Consider the following 21,188-nt stretch of genomic DNA (forward strand, 5'->3'; position numbering starts at 1 on the left):
CCATTTTACTCCGTAGCATCTTTATCATTAATATTCCCCTGCTGTGCAGGTGCTACCTGATAGGATTACTGTACTGTTCAAAGTGTTGATATTTAAGGGCTTTAAACTGCTACACTGTATCTTGACACTTTGGCCTTTTTAAATCCAGTTCAATCTACTTGTAGGAACCAACCTCTACACTATATGGACTATATTTTTCTCCAGTGTAATAATGTTTGTACCTAAGGCTTATCTTGAAAAAAATGTTCACATATTCTGTGGTCCTAGCACTGATTATGCATCATAGGCCTCTTTAAGGCCTCCTTAATCTTCTTGTAGCTAGGCCTGATTTCACATTGGTTTTAAACAAGAGTAATTTCATTGTAGTATAATTCAACAGACTTAAATTATGCCAAGACAGTTTAGATGACACCCAATTGTAGTGAATAAACTAATGTTATATCTATATCGATACTAGAGCTGATTGGAACTATGCTGACTAAGTGAAATTTCACAGAGACTTATTGGTTTCAGTAAAGTTTTCATAAGGAAAGGTGTAGAACAGGCCTGAGTCACCTGAGATTCTATAGCCTGGTGATTAGGGCACTAGCCTGAGATCTGAGAGACATAGGTTCCAGTCTCTTCTCTGTCTGATTCAGAGTGATCTGAACCAGAAAGTCTGCTTTGAATCAAAATAGGAACCTAGGTCTCCCACATTCCAGACCAGTCCCTAACAACCAGGCTGTGGAGTGATACATACCTTCCTGAACCAAAAAACTCTGCTTTCAATACAAAAATGGACACTTTGACACAGTTCTGCAAAATGAAAGCAATGTTCAAAACCTTGAAATACTGCAAAACAGAATTGTCTTCTGGGTAGCTCTAATCACCACTGAACTCAGACACAGGAGCTTAGTGATGAAGGGCAGTGATACCATAAGAAGCATTATGAAACAAGCAGTTCTCATAAAACATTTTTAGTTTGTAATCATAGAATCCTAGAATCATAGGGTTAGAAGGGACTGAAAAGCTCATCCAGTCTAACCTCTTGCCAAGTTGCACTGTTTGACAATGCCTTCAGTCATTAAATTCACCTAAACCCTTCAGTCTTATCTCAAATTTTGACTCCTTCATAAATTCACCACTATGTCTTTTTTGTACTTTTGAATTTATAGATAGGGAATGATTCAATGAATGTGGGACCAGCTGTCCTTTGTTTTCAGGATTTAAAAATGTGTTTCCAGGTAATAAGTGACATGAATTTGTAGTGTCACTTAGTCATGAGTCAACTCTTTGTTCACATCACATATTACCATATGGTTCTGCACAGTTGGCAGTCTCTTTGCAGGCGAGGCCTAGGATTACACTTTAAAAAGTCTCAAACTAATGTACTCTATAATAATGGTACAGTTTACAATGGTGTTTTTACAACATTTGGGAGAATTATTGTAGAATATTGTATTTTAAAAGGGACAGTTTATGCACTGAGAGCCACTAGGGTTTTAAATAAGCATTGTTTAAGAAACAGGAAGAAAAGTTAAGCATTTTGAATTGGTTTAATGGACTAAATGAAGTGACATGTTAATGACAATAGCACACAATAATAGGGTATAGACAGGATTCTGAGAAGACAGGATCTTGATTTCTGCATCTTTATGATGAATCCTAAAAGGTCACAATTCTAGTCTTCTGGTAGTTTTTTGGGCACATGTGGTTAATACACATACACATACTAGATGATGGTGTCGTAGAGGGGTTCTATCAAGGTAAGTTTTGGATGGGCACATTGAGTTACAGAAGCCAGGAGTAAGTAGCTCATCGCCACAAAAATATTTTTAGAAAGGTTTTTACTACTCTGTGGAAACTGTAATACATATGCTTTGTGTTACACTCTGTTGATATGTGCTTTCAGCCTTAACCAAATACTAATGAAGTTTTTCATATATATACATAAAAAACTACATTAAAATATTGCTTTTTAAGTTGCAGAGTCAAGAACTCAAAAGTGGGAGATACCGGATTTAAGGTTACACATACAAATTTTAATTTTGTCTCCACCTGTGTATATATTACAATATGGTCTTTACTCACACAATCACATGCTATTTTCTTCCCCTTAACTCAGAGAAATCTAAATGGCTTTTCATGGAGGCACAAAAGGCATCTTTGTTACCCCAGGACTGTTCCTTTGCCAAATTTCCTGCTGCAAGCTACAGAGGCGTTAAATGTCTTCAAAGATGATGAAGAAAAAAAATATAATCAAAAGGGTGAAGCAACCTTAACAAAGATGTCACTACCATTCCCCCTTTAATAATATATAGGGTATTCTGCATGTGTTTATACCTACATGTATATCACAAATATAAGCATAAACACTAAAAAAAAAAAAAAAGTAAGAATGAAGAGACCTATTTTTCTACATATTTATATTTTGTTATCTTACTGAAAGCATTTTCACTTTTAAGAATAAGACTTCAGGCAACATGGACCTATACTATTATTGTGGATGAGACACAGAAGTGACATTGTTAGAACATTATAGATCACTTGATACAACCTATATCGGTTGACATGAAGCCCCTTGTTGGTTCTGGTTAGTGTTGGTATTGTGGAAAATAGTGATTTCTTATCCTATATATTTTTTATTTTTGTTATTTCAACCAGCTGAATATATATGAATAATATATTTTTGAAGACTGTATACTGGCTTCTAAATTTTGTTATCATGACAGATGCACAGAACTGCAGATTATCATGTAATCTATGCATAAAAGTAGAATGAAACATTCTTCAGCAAAGTATTAAGATAAAACTATCATCTATGCTGGTCGGTACAGATGAGATCAGCTATCATTCCAACAAAGTTAATGGGAGATTTCCCCCTGACTTCATCTGGATCAAATTTGGCTTTCTGTGTATTCTTTCATGAATAGAAATGCTAGTCAAAAGAGTCGCTGGTAAATCACTGAAATGCTAGCATCCATTATGGTGTCCCTCCCCCTGCTATCCCCTTTTTATAGCCTTTTACTAAAGAGTTGCATTTACTGTGATGGTGATATTGAAATGTGCCCTCCATCTGTTCTCCTCCTGTTCCTTCTTTCACAATGTCAATCAATTTGAAAAAAAAAAAAGCTTTGTTTGGTTGGTGTTTGTTTGTTTTAGTGACTAAAAAATAGTTTGAATACTTCCCCTCTTCATAGTTAAAGCAACATGTTGGTGGTCTGGATTAAATATTTTTTTCCACTTGAACTTCAGAATCATGTGGTGCTAAGAGATGTGATGAGATCTAAATGTTCACTTACCTTAAAAGCTCCAACCACATTCTGCCTTTCAAGAAGATTAACTATACAAGCATCATTTGACTATGATAGAACCAAACAGGCATGGTTTTAATATGTCTCCACAATCTGAAGATAACATTTTACCTATTTTTCTTCTTTAAAATTAATTTTAGTGCTTGGAAAGGGCCATCTCCAATTTAAATAGAGCTGCACAGTGTTGATCAAGGGCTATTAGGCAACGTAATAGTCATCAGATAAACAAACTATGTGTAATGATGAGTTGGCCTCAATCTAGCTACTGGTTTACCCAATGCAAAACCCAGCCCTGCATTTGACAGAAATTGGCATCCTTGCTCACTGATTTTGCAAAGAGATCAACGGTTGAATGGACATGTTGATTCCCATGAATTTCCCACTCCCTGGTAAAGGTGGTCTCTCTTTAATTAAAAAAAAAAAAAAAAAAAAAAAAGGCTGTGGTCCATTGCTGTGGCAAATTTCCAGAGCTGGCCTACTCTGAGAGTAACTGTGTACTTGCTTATTTTTATCCTGTTTATGAAAACATTGTGCAGACATCTGTATACGTAACATGGAACCTTTTGAAAATCTTGCCTTAGTTGTTTTTAACCATTGTACAAGGAAAATATGATTCTCTGGTACTATCCCAGAAAACACAGCTTGTTCAGGATTGAAGAGGGACATGCTTGTTAAAACAGACCTGGAGCAGGAACCACACAAAACTCAGATGTGTGTAGTTGGATGTGTTTGGGGTTATCTCCATTCAAGATTTTAGTTTTAATATTTTTGATACAATCTATGTTATATGTCTTTTAACAGTTGGTAGTTCATGGAATGAGATCAGGATCTTTTCCAAACAACTCAAAAACTCTTTGGAATTGTTGTGATAAAAGTTCTACAAGATGTTTCCCTGAGGACACTGATGGTGAAGTTCCTTTCAACATTAATGTTTACATCCCTAGTTTATTATTTATGGGATGCCTCCCAAGAACTCTGTAGGGAAAAAGCTGTTAAGTAGAATAATAATTAATAGGAATTTCATAAGGAATACATAACATTTGGTACTTTAGGTACAATAAAAACAGTGTATCTATCAGAACAGTTGGAAAATTGTCCATGTTAAGATAATACAAGAGAACACTTAATAACAGGATGTAGGTTAACAGTAGAATTCATTCATTAGAAGTGTTGTCCTTGTCCCAAACAATTATAATGTGTATATGAAAAAGACAGGGAAGAAGACACAATCAGCTTCTGATCTCAGTTACACTACTGTAATCCTGGAGTAATTTCATTGACTTTAATAGTTTTATCCTGATGTATATCAAAGAGGGTTCTGGCCCACGGTACATCATGTTGTAATACAAATGCATAGTGCTTACTGCTTTTACTTATAGTGAATATTCCACATCATGCTTAGTGTGTGTGTATGTGTAGACAAGCACCTCTTGGGCTGAATAAATTATGCAATATGGCAATTGATGAACAAATTTAAAAGATACAGTGCACTAAATCTGTAGCAGCAAGAGGGATTGCTTCCATGTCAGTGGAAAGGGGTCAGTGGCAAAGTGCCCTTACAACTTTAAATAAAAAGTTTTTAAAAGTGTGAGCACACATCTTGAGAAAATGGGTTATGTACGGAGACAAATGTATTCAGAAGGTGAAAAACTGAGGAACAAAATCTTGTTCTCATATCTAAGCTGAATGGTAGCTGTGGCCAATGGCCAGCTCCCCGTTAGTGGATCACGTGCTTCGCTCCTGTTGGGGGGCCAGGAAAGTGCCCATCACCCCATCTTCCCTGGGGGAGGGGGGGAGGGACCCGGGCCCACCTGCTCCTCCGGGTCCCAGCCCAGGGGCCCTATGACCAGCAGCTCTAGACTGCTTGCTCTGTATTTTGGAGCTGCAGCCTCTTCCCCTGGGCTACTTTACCCCCTCAGTCCTTCTGGCCTCTCAGGCCCTCTGTCCTTGCTGCCCCTTGCTGGGCTCACTACCTCCTTTTTGGGCTTCCTCCACTCTCCCACACTTCACTACTCCAATCTGCTTCTACTACTCCAATCTGCTCCACACTGCACAACACCTCTGCTTCCTCCAGCTTGTGCCCTGTGTGTTTGGGGAGGGGGAGGAGGGGGGGCGCGGAGCCCTTTTATGGAGCACCAGCTGATTCCTAATTGGCCTCAGATGGCTCCTAATTGCCCCCTCATGACTTCAGTTAGGCTGCAGGGAATAAAGCCCTGATCATCCTAGGGCTGATATATCTCCCTTCGCATACTCTCCTGCCACCCTCTGCCCTTGATATATCACATAGCTAATACCTGTTGAGAAAGGGGGAAAGGTTAACAGACATGGCACTGTAGTTTTCTTCTTCATGAAGTTTTGGGGAAGTGGCTTTTTACTCTAATGGGTGATTTGTTTTTTCTCCGGACACTTCTTTGACTTTTCTCCATGATACTGCACAGACAACCACCAGGCAACTTGGTTCCAGGGGGCATGTCTTCTTCTTTTTTTCAGCCAGATCGGGGAGCCAAGGTTTGCTCATAGCAATATATGCAAGCCATGCAAAGAGACACAATATGTCCCCTAACCTCATTCTAAAACCACCATTTTCCCCCTTGCATGTGTCCCTTCCATCCTCAGGCATCTTTAATCACCTCTTGCATAATACTAGGGACTTCTATCTCCCATGCAGGTGCTGTTGAAAATCTCCTCATGCACTTGCTGCAGAAAAGAAGACAAGCACAACTTATGTTCAAAATGCAATTACACACTTCACCCACTACAGATAAATCAGAACTCCCACAGGCCAGACCCTTCCCCGCCCCCCAACATGACTCGCACCCTAACCACCTTACCTCACATTGCAGTTCTCTTCTCTCACTCCTAATTGCTTCTATACCTACCCACAATCATTGCAAGCATTGTGTTCTGCAGGAGCGAGAGCTGGGTCTAAATTAGCAGCCACTTTGTGTTGCTAAACAGTACTGGGCTGAACGGCATGGCCTTTCTCTCATTTTATGCCTCCTCTCTGCTCAGAGTACTTGGAGATACTGAGTCAAACAACATTACTCATATTAACTATTAGCAACAATCATAACTAGCTTGTAAAAATTTCCACCTAGCTCTTGATTTGGTATAGCTCTGGAATAATAACCAAATTGAATCAATATTTGATACATGTAGAAATGTTACACAGCCAAAATAAATTTCATTCTGTTATATATCATTTTATCTATTGAGTGAAATCAGTATGCTCGCCACTGAAAAAAATCTTATTTAAACATTGTATTAACAATTATTTGTATACCTAGAAACAAGACAATATTATACTTTTGAGGACAAGGAAGAGAATAAGAAACAATGTTACTACTGTAAATGAAATTGTTATACTCAGTAATAGTCTTAAAATGGGAAAAGGCCTAACTGATCAAGTATTCCCTGATAGAAAACTATGGAATTTGTTTTTATTTGCAATGCAGTAATACCTACAGGCCCCACCTGAGACAAGGAACCTGTTGCACCGTATATTGTATAAACATGTAACAAAAGACAGTCGCTATACAAGCTTAGAGTCTTGATAGATAAAACAAACAAAGGGTAGGAAGGGAAATAGAGGCTTAGCGATGTAGTTGGAGAAGGAAGGAAGTGCACATTTAAGGTACTAAAAGAACCTTAAATTGCCCCTCGGTGATGTGATGAAGGAAAAAAAAAGGCGGGTGGGGGAAGGGGGATGGAGTAATGTCCTCAGAAATCAGTTCCAGCTAATCTAGGACTGCACTTTTATGGTTATTTCATGGCGTCACTACAGGGCAGAATGAAAACTGTATGAGTATCTTCAGTGTGCATTCCATAACTCAACTTGTGTGGGTTTCTTTTACCTTTAACCTTAACTCTGAATATCCTGTCTTAATAACACTTGATTTTGGGATAATTACAACATTCCTGTAATGTTTTTACTCTGAAGTAACTGATATGCACTCGACCTGAACTAGAGTTTAACATAGTTGTTATTGGGTAATAAATAAGTATCTTTTAAATTACTAGTAAAACTGAGCAAAGTACTTGTAGGAAATAGTGTACCTGATTCTTCACTTTGGTGCCCTATACTGTGTCTCATACTAGCCACCAGGCTCTTCTCATATATTTTGTTGACTATAGTCAGCATTTGGGAAGTAGGCTGTCTTTTACCCTATGACTTTTTGGCTGAGTGCCTAACAGCAAGTACTTGTCACCTCCTTCTGTGTCCCCTCGGAAATCAGACTTTCTGATTTCTGAGAATGGACTGCAGTGACATACCCCCAAATGGTCTGAAACACAAGTATTTTAAGGAAAGCCAAGTTGATTGGGAAAAGTGAGAGAAAATCCTATAAAAACAAATATAAAAGGTATAAAATCACATCTGCTCTCACACTGGATATCATTCTCTAGGAAAGACACACCCCTTATAGTCATAGGGAAGAGAAATCAGATAATAAATGTTCCCATCTTTGGCCAATTCTGTGTTAGTTTTTCAGAGGCTTTTCCTCCTGCCAGCATTGCTGTCTGTCCACTCTGTATGTTCACCTGGTTCATATTAGGCCTCTTCGGTGTCAGACATCTCCTTACTATCAGGATTCTTCTGCATAAACAAATTTCCCGTCCTACCTCCCTGACACATACCCAGTATCATCCTCATGATATAATATATCCTTGAGAGTCCTCTAAATTGGAGGTGTTAACTTGCATTTGTCAATTAGCTATGGAATTCTTTGGCTGTGTTCATGTAGAAATAATTACTGCCTACTGAAGTATCCTGTCTTCAGAAGTGATCTCTATCCTTTCCCATATAGTAGCCATTCTAAATTGTCTTTCATAACCACCCACCTCCTTTGCTAGACCTGGAGTTATTTTTCTAATTTCCTCTCCTGGAACCTGACAGCTCAAATTCTCTTTTGATCTTGCCTATACCTTGGTCTAGGAAAAAAAAATGTTCAGGTGATTGGGATTCTTCATTTGCATGTTAATGGTCTCTTTTCCACAGGGGTTTAGTTATGTTTCCCTGAAGTGGTACACAATAGAGCAATCATTGTTCAGTTATAGTTTTAAAACTACAGTGGCAACTTTTTAAAAAAAAATAATTCCAATTTAACAATAATTCTAACATTGCAATCACGATTTCTCAATAGGCACTTTTAGTCTGTCATTACATCAGGTTTAACTTTTTCTTTTTGTTTATGGATTATCCACAAAGATTTTGATATTTATTAATTTATCCTTTTTTTCTGTAATTGTTTTAACACTTTATGCAAGTACATCTCCGTTTGAGTTGTCCACAAACCATCTTATTTGACCAGATCTTTTACTAGTCATTGTCTTTTTAGATGACTTCAATCACATACCACAGATAAATCAGGTGGAATCATTTCTAATCTTTGTGTGAATGACAAACACTATGAACAGGGAGTCCATCACAAAGCTGGGTTTTTTTGCAGATACCTTTATTTGCATGTGGTGATGAGGAATTCAGATAAATGACTGCCATTCTGCAATACCTATAATAAGAACAGATTTCATGGAAAGGCAAATAAAAAGGGATGCAAACATGGATGGGTCAAGAAGCAAGTCAAAATTTGTGAAAATGTGGATAATTGTTCACACTATAAATTAATCTCTAGTTTATACTTTTGTAACAGGATTTATGGACCCCACACTGATGAGAAAGGCAAAGGGAGGCCCTGTGTTTAAGGTCTGCCCCACCCTTCTGACCCCATCAATCATGTATGGTACCGAGAAAGCCTTTAAAAAGCACAGGAAACTGCAGTCAACTGTGGAATGAGATCACTCTGAGCAGGAGACTGCTGGAGTGACTTCTGAAGCCAGAGGGGAAACTCCCATTCAGGAGATCTCCAGCCCAATCCTATGGGGAGTGCAGTGAATTCCAAGAGTAAGCCTGATATAGTGAGCCCGATTTAGCAGCCCAACCAGAAGGACCGCTCAAAAACTGCTATCTACGATAGCCCCGAAGTAAGAAGGCACCGCTTAGCCTTTTTCCCTTTGAGTTGGTTCTGGGAAGAAGTTATTCCAGGTGCGTTGAGACATTTAATTTTTCTTTTGATATCCCATCAGAAGAGACTTAAAGAGGGCCACAAAGGACAGGGTCCCCGTTGCACAAAATAAGAAACTGGGGGCAGTGTATAAGCCACTCAGTGTAAATAATTTGACATGGCCAGGTCTCCCACCATCTGGGAAAAAGCCTAAGGGGACTCTTTCATCACCTTTCTATGGAGTTCCCAGGACCCATTGTCTAATTTGTATAGGTCACTTCCACTGTAAGATCTCTGGGGTAAGGACTACTCTCATTGCTGGTTTTCTGTAGGTCTGAGGAGCTTGCATTCAACGCTATAGTGACTTTATTTTTATTCTGTTTGTACCATGCCGAGCAGAATAGGGTCTTGGTCTATGATTGGGGTCTCCTGGCATTACTGCAATAATAATAGTGTATACATAATGTAAGTAATAATCTATAATAGTTCCAAAGTTAGTGATTTTAGTCTTTGTCCATTAAAGGCCAGACCAAAACCTGGCAACTGAACTCTTTGCAAATTTGAGGAAGTTCTGGTTCAGAACTAAACTTCAGAATTTGGGCCCATCTGTAAATGTAGATCATATACAGTGTCCACATAGTTAGCTGTATTTCAAGAACTTCTGAAAAGGCGGCATGATTAAAATGAGAGTCAATGAATGGCCTTGTCCCATTATTCTGAAATGGATTTGGAATTTCAGTAGATTGATTGGAAATCATTTACCACTGATTACCACAACTATTCCTTGAAAGATAATGTACCATGTGAATGATAAGTAATTGCACAGTAGATACAGACTTCCCAATGCTGCTACTTTGAACAGTCCCTATTCTTTTGCCATTTGTGGGTTAAACAGACTATAAGTCCACCACAGAACTTCTATACAGCTAATCGAGGTATGAAAAGAGAGTCCCTAATAGAGATGCTTAGGAAATTATTGTTTTTTTGCAGAAAATTTTGACAAAAATTAATAAAAATTCAAAGGAAAATTTGGGTTTTCAGGTTTTACAAAAGGTCTAAATTTTTACTGGAAAGTAGACACTGTCCACAAAATCTGTTTTGCCAAAAATCCAATTTTCCACCAAAAAATCAGTTACAACTGAAATTTTAACCAGTCCTAGTTCATGACACATTTAATTTTGGGGGAGATAAACCTGCAGAGATAGTGACAGAACAAACGTTTCCCTGGGGATATTATATCTCTTACTCCTGATGCCAATACAATTTTGTGGAAGGGGAAAGATAAACATTACCCATTGTTAACAAAATGCTTAACACTAACACCATCAAACTATTATTATTTCCAATTAAATGTTCCATAAACACTCAGGATATGGATTACTAAATGAGCAAAAATTTGCACTGACAAACTCTGGGTACTTCCATTGAAATCCAGAGGACTTCACATGGTCTAAGCCCCTAATGAATTTGACTCATTTTTGTAGAAGAAAAGCATCATATGGGTTTTAAGTATTAATAATAGAAAAATATAATTAATAAGACACCAAATGGGTTGTATGCAGTATAGTTGTAATCATGTCAGTCCCAGGATATTAGAGAGAATGGTGAAAGAAGACAATCTTTTGAGCTACACAGAGCTCTTCTTTGGGTCTTAAAGAAGCACGAGTTTGAAGGTGTTGGTGTTAATTGTGTTGATAACAACAACTAACAATGTTTATCTTTCTCCTTGCATAAAATTGTATTGGGGTAAAGAGCGAGACCTGAAGAAGAGCTCTATGTGGCTTGAAAGCTGGTCTCTCTCACCAACAAAAATTGGTCCAGTAAAAGATATTACCTCACCCACCTTGTCTCACCAAATGGGTGGTTAAACAACATAGAATCCCTTTACCTTTCAAATAATATTTTGGATTCGACAGCTCAGGAAAGGGACAGGAGCAGACAGAGAGTAATATAAGTCTGAACATGGCTTTGCTGCTTGTTTTTTGGGGGTTTTTTTTTGGTCAGCATCTGTTGTAAGTAAGAATACTTTACCATGGATCTCTCAAACTTAAATCAGACATTGAACTGTCATTTTCACCTCTGATTTCCGTCAAGGTTCACAAATCCTTTTATAGGCACTCAGTAACATATTCTGTATATCAAGATCCAAAGAAAAGGTAGCGCTTCTGTTCTATGGTGGTGAGAGGCAAAGCGCTGGACTCTTTGTAGTCTACAACTAGTGAGTTCAAAAGCTCCAATAAAGGATTTTTTTCTATGACTTTTATTCTGAGCAAAATGTATTCAGTTAATGAAGAATGAGAACTAGTGCTCTTAAAACAATTTTCATGCCAGAAACTGGATTTTCAGTGATATAATGAACTGATGTTTTGGAAAAGGATGAAAATAATTAGATCAGGAAGAGCATTTGACAGGAGAAAGGTAATTGATCTGTATTTATGCATGTTTTTTCTACAAGAATACTTTTTTGGTATTTTAACACACTGATCAATAGAAAAAACCAATCCCATGATAACATTGGTCCCAACTCTACCCATTTGTGTGCTGTGAACTGGTAGCTTACAATTCAGATGAGACCATTAGATTCCAGGAGTTTGGAAACTATCACAAAATTGGTGCATTTTGGTCCCAATTCAGTCAATGAGAAAACTCAAGTGTTTAAAATTTGGCAGATGCTGAAGTTCTTTGCTGAACTGGTGCCTTACTTTCTACTTAAGAGAGTGGAACTGATTGCTTATGTTAAATCTTTTAGCAACAGTCAGGAGAGTAGCTTCAACTCTTCAGAGCCTCCTCATGTAGAAGCATATTTGTTTCCTAATTTTAAAATGCAAGAGTTGCTGTTAAGTCCAAGATACTTAACATTAAAGAATAAAGCAAAAACATTAAAAAAAAAAAAAAAAAAAGAATAAGAACTTCTTATTGACCAATGCATCATCGCATCTTCCCAGGTTTTTAAAATGAATACAATGGTGCTTACTTAACTTGCAAGGGTGTTGTGAGGCATATTGGAATGTCTGTAAAGCAGTGTGAGAACCCAGGATGTTAGTCAATACACAGTACAAATACAACATAGTAGTATTGTTCCTTAGACTTTCCTATCGGCTTATGAAAGTAGTCTGGTGCTAGAAGGGATCATCCTGCTGCCCCACATTACCTCATGCAGGCAGCCTTCCATGCAAATCTCACTACTGGTAATTGTAGTTCACGTTTTAAAAGGTATTTCTGGATCTTTCTCTTGAAAAAGAGAGACTGCCGGTGGGATACAACAGGGAGTCTTGGAGGGGAAATGCTTAGAAATACCCATCTCAGGATGAAACTCAGCCATGGGTTGTTTGATCATTGCTAAAGGCAACCCTAGATAGTGGGTGAATTTTGGACACAAACCTGGTCTCGTGTGTGTGTGTGTTGAGAGTAACATGTGGACTCTGCACATCTATACTGCTAATGCTATAACTACTGAGGCAAAGTCTACAATACAAGTGTGACAGCATTTCACTTATGCCACCATAGTGCAGACATTTCCTATATTGATGGAAGGGATTTTTCCACCAATTTAGTTAATCCACTTCTGAGAGGCAGTAGCTAGATTGACAGAATTATATTATTGATCTAGCTGCATCTACACTGCTGGTTAAGTCAACCCAACTAAAGCACTCAGCGGGCACAATTTTTCACAGCCCTGAGTGATGTAGCTAGGTCAGTCTAATTTAAGTGTGGACCAGGCCTGAGTAATGGCTTTTATGGCTTGTGAAACAGAGCAAGATTAAATAAGCTAGTAGAGCTACTCTATCTTGAGGCAGGACACACAGTTGGAATATAACTATTAGTAACCAGACTTTTAAAAGCTGTAAACCTATTGGTTATTCATCAAATATTTAATGTGGAGGCCTTTTTCATGAGTGTTTTGGAGCCTTCTTTAAAATACCTGCACCAGAGAACAGTATTTTCAAGGATATCACAAGTATTAACAGTAAGAATTTACTGACCTTTGGATGTCATTCTAGGAAGTATTGCTTTCAGGTCAAGACTTCCAAAAAGGGCAAAAGCTACATGGCAGTGCGTGTGTGGTCACAGACAGACAAAGTAGTGAACTGTGCTCCTAAAGCATAGGCTTTTTGAAAATCTATGCATCTAAAAATTTGGCCTTGCTAAATAGGTCCATCGTCCCTCTATTGCAAACCAGACAAAACAATGCAAACTATGTGATGCTGTCATCATATTAGTTAATAGGAGTCTCTAGGAAATCTTAAATATATACAGTCAAACTGTTCTTGAATTATTTATTTATTCACTGCCATTCATAGAACCTTGGTAGTTTCATACTGCTAATTTTCTTCTTTAATCGTATTTTTTTCTTTCATTGCATTTATTTTTTATTATGGTAAGCTTCCTAGTGAGGTCAGACCTGCAACATATGACTCTTTCAAAAAACAAAAAAACCAAATTCAATGCTGAAACAATGCTAAAAAGGAATAAAATTGCACACACAAAGAACTACATGGACATCACATACAAATAAAATAAAAAATAACTTCTCAAGAAGTGAAAATTTTAAAAAATAGAATAGAAATTAAGTGATGGTTTTTAGTGTACAAACTACAGGTAATGGTGTAGAGTAAAATCCATGAAAAATTTAGTGATGAAACAACAGCTACAGCTTTTTCTTTGGGTTTAAGGAATAAAAGAGGATCACATGGAATTAAAAAGTCAAATTATACTAGAAAGTAATGTTTATTAAATTAATAAATAGGCACTATTCTAATTCTCTTCACTATGGAAAGAAATACAAAGGCATATTTTATATTGGAATTGATACAGATTGGTTTTTACTTAATTTCTCAATTTACCATGATAAACTAAGCTTAACAGTTAGCTTTTTGTACAACTTTCACATAGCTTGTTTGGTCTTTACCAGTTTTGAATGATCTTCTTATCCATCTCATGCTACCATTCCAATTTTTAGAAATCGGAGAGGAATATCAAAGGTTTGCTTCCCTTAACACTTGAAAGTCAAAGAACAAATGAACATTTGGTGGTGAGACAATCAATGCAATTTGTAGACTTCAGCATGTAAATTAATCTGCAAAAAGATGTTCAGAATGTACTTACTGAAAGTATGGTTCCTGTTATTCATTTCTGGTGATAGGTTGTCAGAACTTCTTTTTCTGATTTCTTTGAGCAACTCCTCAGTCACATTTTTTATAAATTCTAGTGGTCTGTTAGGGCCTGATCCAGTACCCATAGAAGTCAATTGAAACAATCTATGACAATAATGGCTGTGTGTACTTCTGAAAATCTTCATTGTTCATTGTGTTTCATTGTGGTGCCTAAGTGAGAGCTAAGATCTTTGGGAAATCTGGCCATGTGGGCCCCCAATCTCACTCTCATTAGAAAGCAATGGAAATACTCCAGTTCCCTTGAATAGGAGATGGATTTGGCCCTCAGCTAATTATCTAAGTAGTTCTGAGGCTTGTGTCCATAATGCTCATTTAATTTACCTTGTCATCCTAGGACCCAATTATATAGACCCTACTTCTTTGAAAACAATGGAGAGTAATGAAAAAGGTGGTCACAATGTCAAGAGGTGAATCAGGCTTTATAGATAAAGACATCACTTCTTTACTCTAAAACAGTGTTCTATGTTTTTGTTTTTAATTGCTTGTAATTTTTATTTGGCAGACTTTAAATAGATGCAAGAAAAATTACCCTTTGTTACATTTCAAAAGAAAATGGACAATTCTGAGAGTAAGGACTGATCAGGAACAGAAATTTAACATCCAGCAGTTCTCAATTCCATTTATTACTGCAACAGAGACTACAGTTTACAAATGTTCTATAATAAAATAAATTTTCTATATTTCTCATGTCTCTGTTCCTTTTGTTTTATCTATTTTTTTTCTTATATTTTAGCAATGAGTCTCAGATCTATAGGAAACTACTATCCTTGTCTCTGATAATCTGTGAGATTTTCCATTATGGAAATAACTCATGATTTCCAGATATGATGCATAATATTAGGGTCTCCCTCGTTTTGCAATGAGATCTAGACATTAAATTTCATCATAAAATCAAGGACAAAATGAGATCAATATGGAATGGAAGAAAATTTGTATACAAAGTATGTGATTTCCCCTCCCCCCCCGCCACTTATACAAATAGTATAAATTTTTTCAGATGTATTAATATTGTTGGTAACACCCTGCCATTGGACCATTTCTGACTGTACTAATTTGGTGAAGTATGTCATGGAGCTACAGAAACAAAGGACTCGATTCTGCAACTCTGACTTGTGTTGCATGGCATTTACACAAGTAGCTCCACTGATTTCAGTGGGACTACTTACATGAGTCACTATATCTACATTGAAATTAAACACACCTGAGGCTGGCCCATTGCAGCTGACTGTGGTTCAGGCTCAGGGGTTGTTTAATTGTGGTGTAGTCATTTGGGTTCAAGCTCTTCCCGTCCCATGGAGTCACAGGGCTTAGGATCCAGCTCAAAGCCAAATATCCACATTGTAATTAAATAGCCCCTTAGACCGAGTCCTGCGAGACTGAGTCTGCTGGCATGGGCCAGCTGCAGGTTTTTAATTGCAGTGTGGACATTCCCACTCATGCAAGTAGTCCCACTATAACCACTATCCAGCATGAATCAGGCCTATTGAAATGGATAAGACCTAAAAGGCCTTACCAGTAAATAGTTGTTCCCCTCCCCCAAGTACACACTTTCTACAGCATTGTCCAGTCTAGTTTTAAAAATTTCCTTCAGTGTCCTTCAACACCATCTTTGGTTTCCAAGTGAAAATGCATCTGGGATTCCTATATCTTATTTTGATTGTGGAATATCCTATGATATTAGTCATAAGTAGGTGAAATATGAAGATAATTTATACATTTAATCCACTACTAAATTAGTTCGTTTTTCTGACTAACTCCTTTTTTCCTTGTTAAACAGTTCAAGATCATTATGGGTTTAGCCTTAGAAAACAAGATTGCATGGTATTTCAGAACCCATAATTTCATAGGCTTTGTTCTGTTATCTAAAAATTTTGCCAGTGTCTTGCACAGCAGGATGACTATTATTAACAATATATTTCTCTAAACTGTTTGTGCAAAACTCTTATTCATGCAGGGTTACAAGTGAGTTAACTTTCAGAAAAAGTGGCTTGAAAGAGGTCTTGGGCTGGACTGTTTATGAACATAGCCTTTTCTCTTATTTCTAATTAGTGTGAAATGGTTCCAAACAGGAGTCAGCACCGCAGAAGTCTGTGTTGCACAAAGCCAGCCTTGTTAACAGACACAGGGAACAGTTTGTTTTGCTGAATAAACAACTGCATCATAATGCCTTTTCAAAAGGAATACAATCCGGTTTACCAGCTGCCCTCTAAATGTTAAATGTTGTTGATGTGCATCTGGATATCTTTCCTGCAGATTATATATCCTTATTCTTGCTTAGAATGCCCTAGATTAATTTAGTGATAGATTTATGCCTAAATATGTTTTAATAAGGCATCTTTTTTTTTAGATTTCTTTGTTTGGCAGGGTTAATTCATATATAATAGTTTTCTTTCCCTTCTAAATCTCATCTTTTGAGCTATTAAACTTAGTTTGGCTCAGATAATTCATAAATTGTATGGAATACTAGTGCGCCCTGATTCTGAGTTGGTGTATAGAACACAATATTAGCTCAGGTCGTGGCATAAGTCTTATGTGAAATAAAATTTAGTAGCATAAAAAGTGTTGACCTGCGCTGCTTCAAAACGTGAATTGGGGTAGATTCTTATAGTGAAACTAAAAGAAACAAGGATCTACATTTTAAAGATGATAAATAATACTTTTCACTGTATCAAGAACTGATAATACTGATCAAGAACATTAAAAAGAGTGTATATTTTTAATGAACATCACAAAATCTGAAACGTGAAGAGGTGGATTTTATAGCAAACTGTTCTCCCATTCATTCATTCTTTGGGTCTGACTCTGAGCTGATGTCAGCATCAGTGTATAGAGGTGTGATGGTCTTTATTATACATTGTGCAAATTCTTTTTTTATATCTATGTCTGTTGATGGCAGTCACAAACTAAATGTGTAACCTTGCAAGCCTAAATGTAGATTTTTAAATTTTTTATTTATTTTATTTAGATTTTTATTGGTAAATGACAGTAAATGTCAATTTCATAGTACACACACAAACCAATGAAAAATATTTGCATTGATGATAATAGAAACTTACAGAGAGGAAAAGTAAGAAAAATTATACTTGAGAACTTATTAGAGTTTGATTTAAGGATATTTACTTGGTGTATTTGGCAAGTGGCATTGACAATTTGTATATTTTGACATGTGGTGTTGACAATTTGTGTTTAACAGTTTATAAAGCTTTAACTTTTTGAATCTTGATATCTGTCATAAAATATGGACTGTGAAAATTTAAATAGATAACATTTATTTTCAAGCATTTTTTACTTGTATCTATCAAAATTATAAAAAGAAAAATAATCAAATTTCAACCAAGTTTAACAATAGAGTGTGTACTTTAGTTATTAAACTTTGCTCAGTAATATGGGATCATTATTCAGCATAAAATGGGGACCATACCCAGAGACAGGGCCTAATGGGAGCCCAAAGTCTATACCATTTATTGAAGACCTCTTCAGTCCCTAGTCTTCAAAGTAGCTGTGGGGCAGGAAAAGCTAGGATTATGCCAGAGCCATGGTGTTGATGGCTAGAATTTCTGTGTGCTCTTAAACGTGCCTCACTTAGGGCTCAATTTTGCTTCTATTGAAATTAATGGGAGTTTTCCCATTAAGTTACAGGGAAGTAGGAGCAGGCTGATAGAATACATGATTATGCAATACACAACCCCTTCAGGGGTTGTGTAAGATCAGAGGTAGATTTCAGAGCAAGAAAAAGAAGTGACCACTGGGCTATTGGGTGACCTTGGGTGATCCCATGAATATTTTAACTCAGGGATTTTTCACTTCAGTAACAAGATCAGAGAAAGAAAGAACACACTGCCAAATCCATCCTTTTTTACCAGCAGAATAAAAAAGGGAAGATAATTGATGTCCTGACTCCACGTCAATGGCATCTTGTGACTGCAATTTGTAAAGCCCTCCTTGAATACCTTACAATTACTTGCACACTTATAACAGTAAAGAGAAACAAACTCAAAATCTAGGTGAGATTCTATGGCCTATGTGTGCAGGAAATCAGACTATGGTCCCTTCTGGGCTTGAAATCTAGGCTGCTGTTAGCATTGCTAATAGAAGAAGTATTAAGAACTGATTTTCCTCTGTCAGATTAAACTAAAGTAAAGGATTCTTCATTTTCCTTTCCCTGTTGAAAACTTCTTGATGCTCCCAACCGCTGTCCATGTTTACTTTTGTGGAAAACAATTGGACCTTGTGTTAAGAAATATTGAAATGAAAAATGTAAAATTTAAATTTAATTGAAATAAAAATGTAATTTAAAAACCAAACATCACGATATTTTAAAGTAGAGAATATCTGTCTCTTGTGGCAACTCTACTGGGGACTCCTGTGATGTCAATGGAATAATTGTGGAACTGGGTCATTGTCTTTTGATGGTCCAACTCATCATTTATTTGAAGTGAATTCTAGTTTTTGGATGATTTTCATATTCACTGCATTACTCAGAGCTACACACATAGTGCTTCTAATGTAATAGACTAGTGGTTGAGAAAAATGTTCATATGTCTGCTTAGATGTATGTTAAAGTGTTGTAGACTCAGACAGAAAGGATGCTTGCCTCGGATTTGGGAGACCCAGATTCAACTCCCTTCATTGCTACAGGCTTCCTGTCTGATCTTGGGCAAGCCACTTAGTCTTTCTGTGGCTCAGTTCCTGAACTGTAAAATGGGAGTGATAGTACTTCCCAACCTCACATTTATGTTGTGAGGACAAATATATTAAAAAGATTGTGAGGCAGTCAGGTACAGAACCATATAAGTACCAAAGATACACAACATTTTCTCTGTTTATGCTATCTAAATAACCAGATATGATCATCTTGCTTTGGCCTGCATAAGTGAAAGTTGGACAGTTTAAAAGTACCTACAAATGATTTATATATTCTCCCTCCCCCCCATTTTCTCTACATTTGCATTCATGAATGTTCTCTTCCTTGTATATGATGTTTTCTCAGTATTGGACATTTCTGGTTCCCCTCCTTGTGGATTTGCCTATTTCTCTATTGCACAAGCCAAGCTTCAATATGCCCAGCTACACCAGACAAGCGGGGCGAGAGAGAGTTTCAGTGGAATTTAGATGGGAGTGTCACAGAACTCGATTTCTCCATTAAATAGAGAGAAGATTAGAGCTATGTAAGATGCAACTTGTAAGACTACTGAAAGGGAAATGTTGCTGCTCTCAGCTTTACATTTCTTCTTAGAACACTGCTGAAAATACCAAGATTCTGTCCTGTAACATCTAGAATGCAGTTCAAAAGACACATCAAGTTTGCTTTTCTGGTCACTTTAAAAGGTAATACATAGATTTATGTAAAATATAAGTTTTAGAAAAGTTGGAATTAAGATTTAGACATAACTTTCATTTAGAAAAAAATTAATACATCAATTGCTTCCCTTCAATTCGTTCCAGCATCACGGTATAGAATGCCTGGAGCTTACAATTTCAAAGTCTTGCTAATGTAAAGTATGTGATTCATTTACTTTTAGCATTATAAGAGTGGAAGTCAAGCACTAGATATTTTTAACACTGTCACAGTGGAGGGGTCAGAGATGAGAGATACCTCCACCTAATGCTCCTCCCTATACCATATGGTTCCCTTACCTGTAGTTAGCCTAATTAAATTGAATAGGGGACTGTTCTTAATTGGTTCCTTGCTCTATTAAGTAATGCAGATTACACAATTTAAGAAATCTGCATTTCTTGGAATCTAAGCCATCAACTCAGTACTCTTTTTCTTTCCCTTTAAATGTGTGTGAGTTTAAGGCTTCTGAAAGTTGTTGTGCTGACAGCTGTGGAGATTCTTGTTCCTTTGCTGTATTTATAGGGGCAGTTTCCCCACACTGCCCCACTGATGTATTTACAGCCCAGAGCTGAAGTAACCAACCAAAGTGGTGAAAGTGCTGTCTTCATGACCACTCTGTTCTTGAGACAAAGGTAACATTTAGCACCAATTGTGGTGTTTGATTCTGTGGACACCAATGCGCTGGCAACTGGACAGAAAGTCACCAACTATAGGCCATCAAGCCTGGTATTAGATAACTTAGTCCAACAGCTGTTTAATGCAGTAGTGTTCACTATAGAATATTTTCCAGTGCTTTGGCCAATCTGGTTTTAAATATCTCAAAAAATGACATTTCCTCCATTTCTCACTGTGAGAATGGATGTTTGTATTAGCTTGCATTGAATACTATAAGGAAACAATCCAAAGGCTTTTTGTTTGGCATTTGATGTGATTATTAAGTGGAGGACAGCATTTTGGCCCAAGTCTCGAGGAAAAAGTCTTCTCAAAGGTTTCTACCTCACTGCCTGCCTTCATTACCCAAGGCTGTGACACATGCAGGATGAGCTCTTGGCATTCTGCCGCCCATGGCAAACTTCAGACCTTCTTCCCTGCACCATTCTAACCTCTTCCTCTCCTGCATTCGAGGGACTCTGTTTCCTTCCTTCATCTAGTCACCTCCTTCTTATGCTCTAATCTCTCACTCATTTAACTCCCAGTCTTTCCTCTCCTCATCCCTCGTGCTTTCTTTGTCTTCCCTTTGGGGGGGCTAGCATTCTTTTACTAGAAGTGCCACATCTGTCTCCCACCATCAAATTCCCCTGTCTTCCTTGTGTTTGAAATACACATTTCCTCTTCCTTTTTCCCAAATTGATGGCGTCTGTTCTACCCTCCCCAAATGCATAGG

At 37.2% G+C, this 21,188-nt stretch overlaps 1 long non-coding RNA gene across 1 annotated transcript in view; it reads left to right on the top strand.

Moving 5' to 3' along the window:
- Nucleotides 1–15,137, top strand: part of LOC137167032 (uncharacterized) — a 42,060-nt gene extending 26,923 nt beyond the window's left edge. The window contains exon 3 of the long non-coding RNA XR_010923935.1: nt 14,969–15,137. This is a non-coding gene — a long non-coding RNA (uncharacterized lncRNA). The remainder of the gene's footprint in view (nt 1–14,968) is intronic.
- The last annotated feature ends 6,051 nt before the right edge of the window (nt 15,138–21,188 follow it).

The sequence above is a fragment of the Emydura macquarii genome, unplaced genomic scaffold, assembly GCF_026122565.2.
Source record: "Emydura macquarii macquarii isolate MOO-44397 ecotype Brisbane River unplaced genomic scaffold, CSIRO-AGI_Emac_v2 contig_2897, whole genome shotgun sequence".
In the NCBI taxonomy this organism is placed as follows: domain Eukaryota; kingdom Metazoa; phylum Chordata; order Testudines; family Chelidae; genus Emydura; species Emydura macquarii.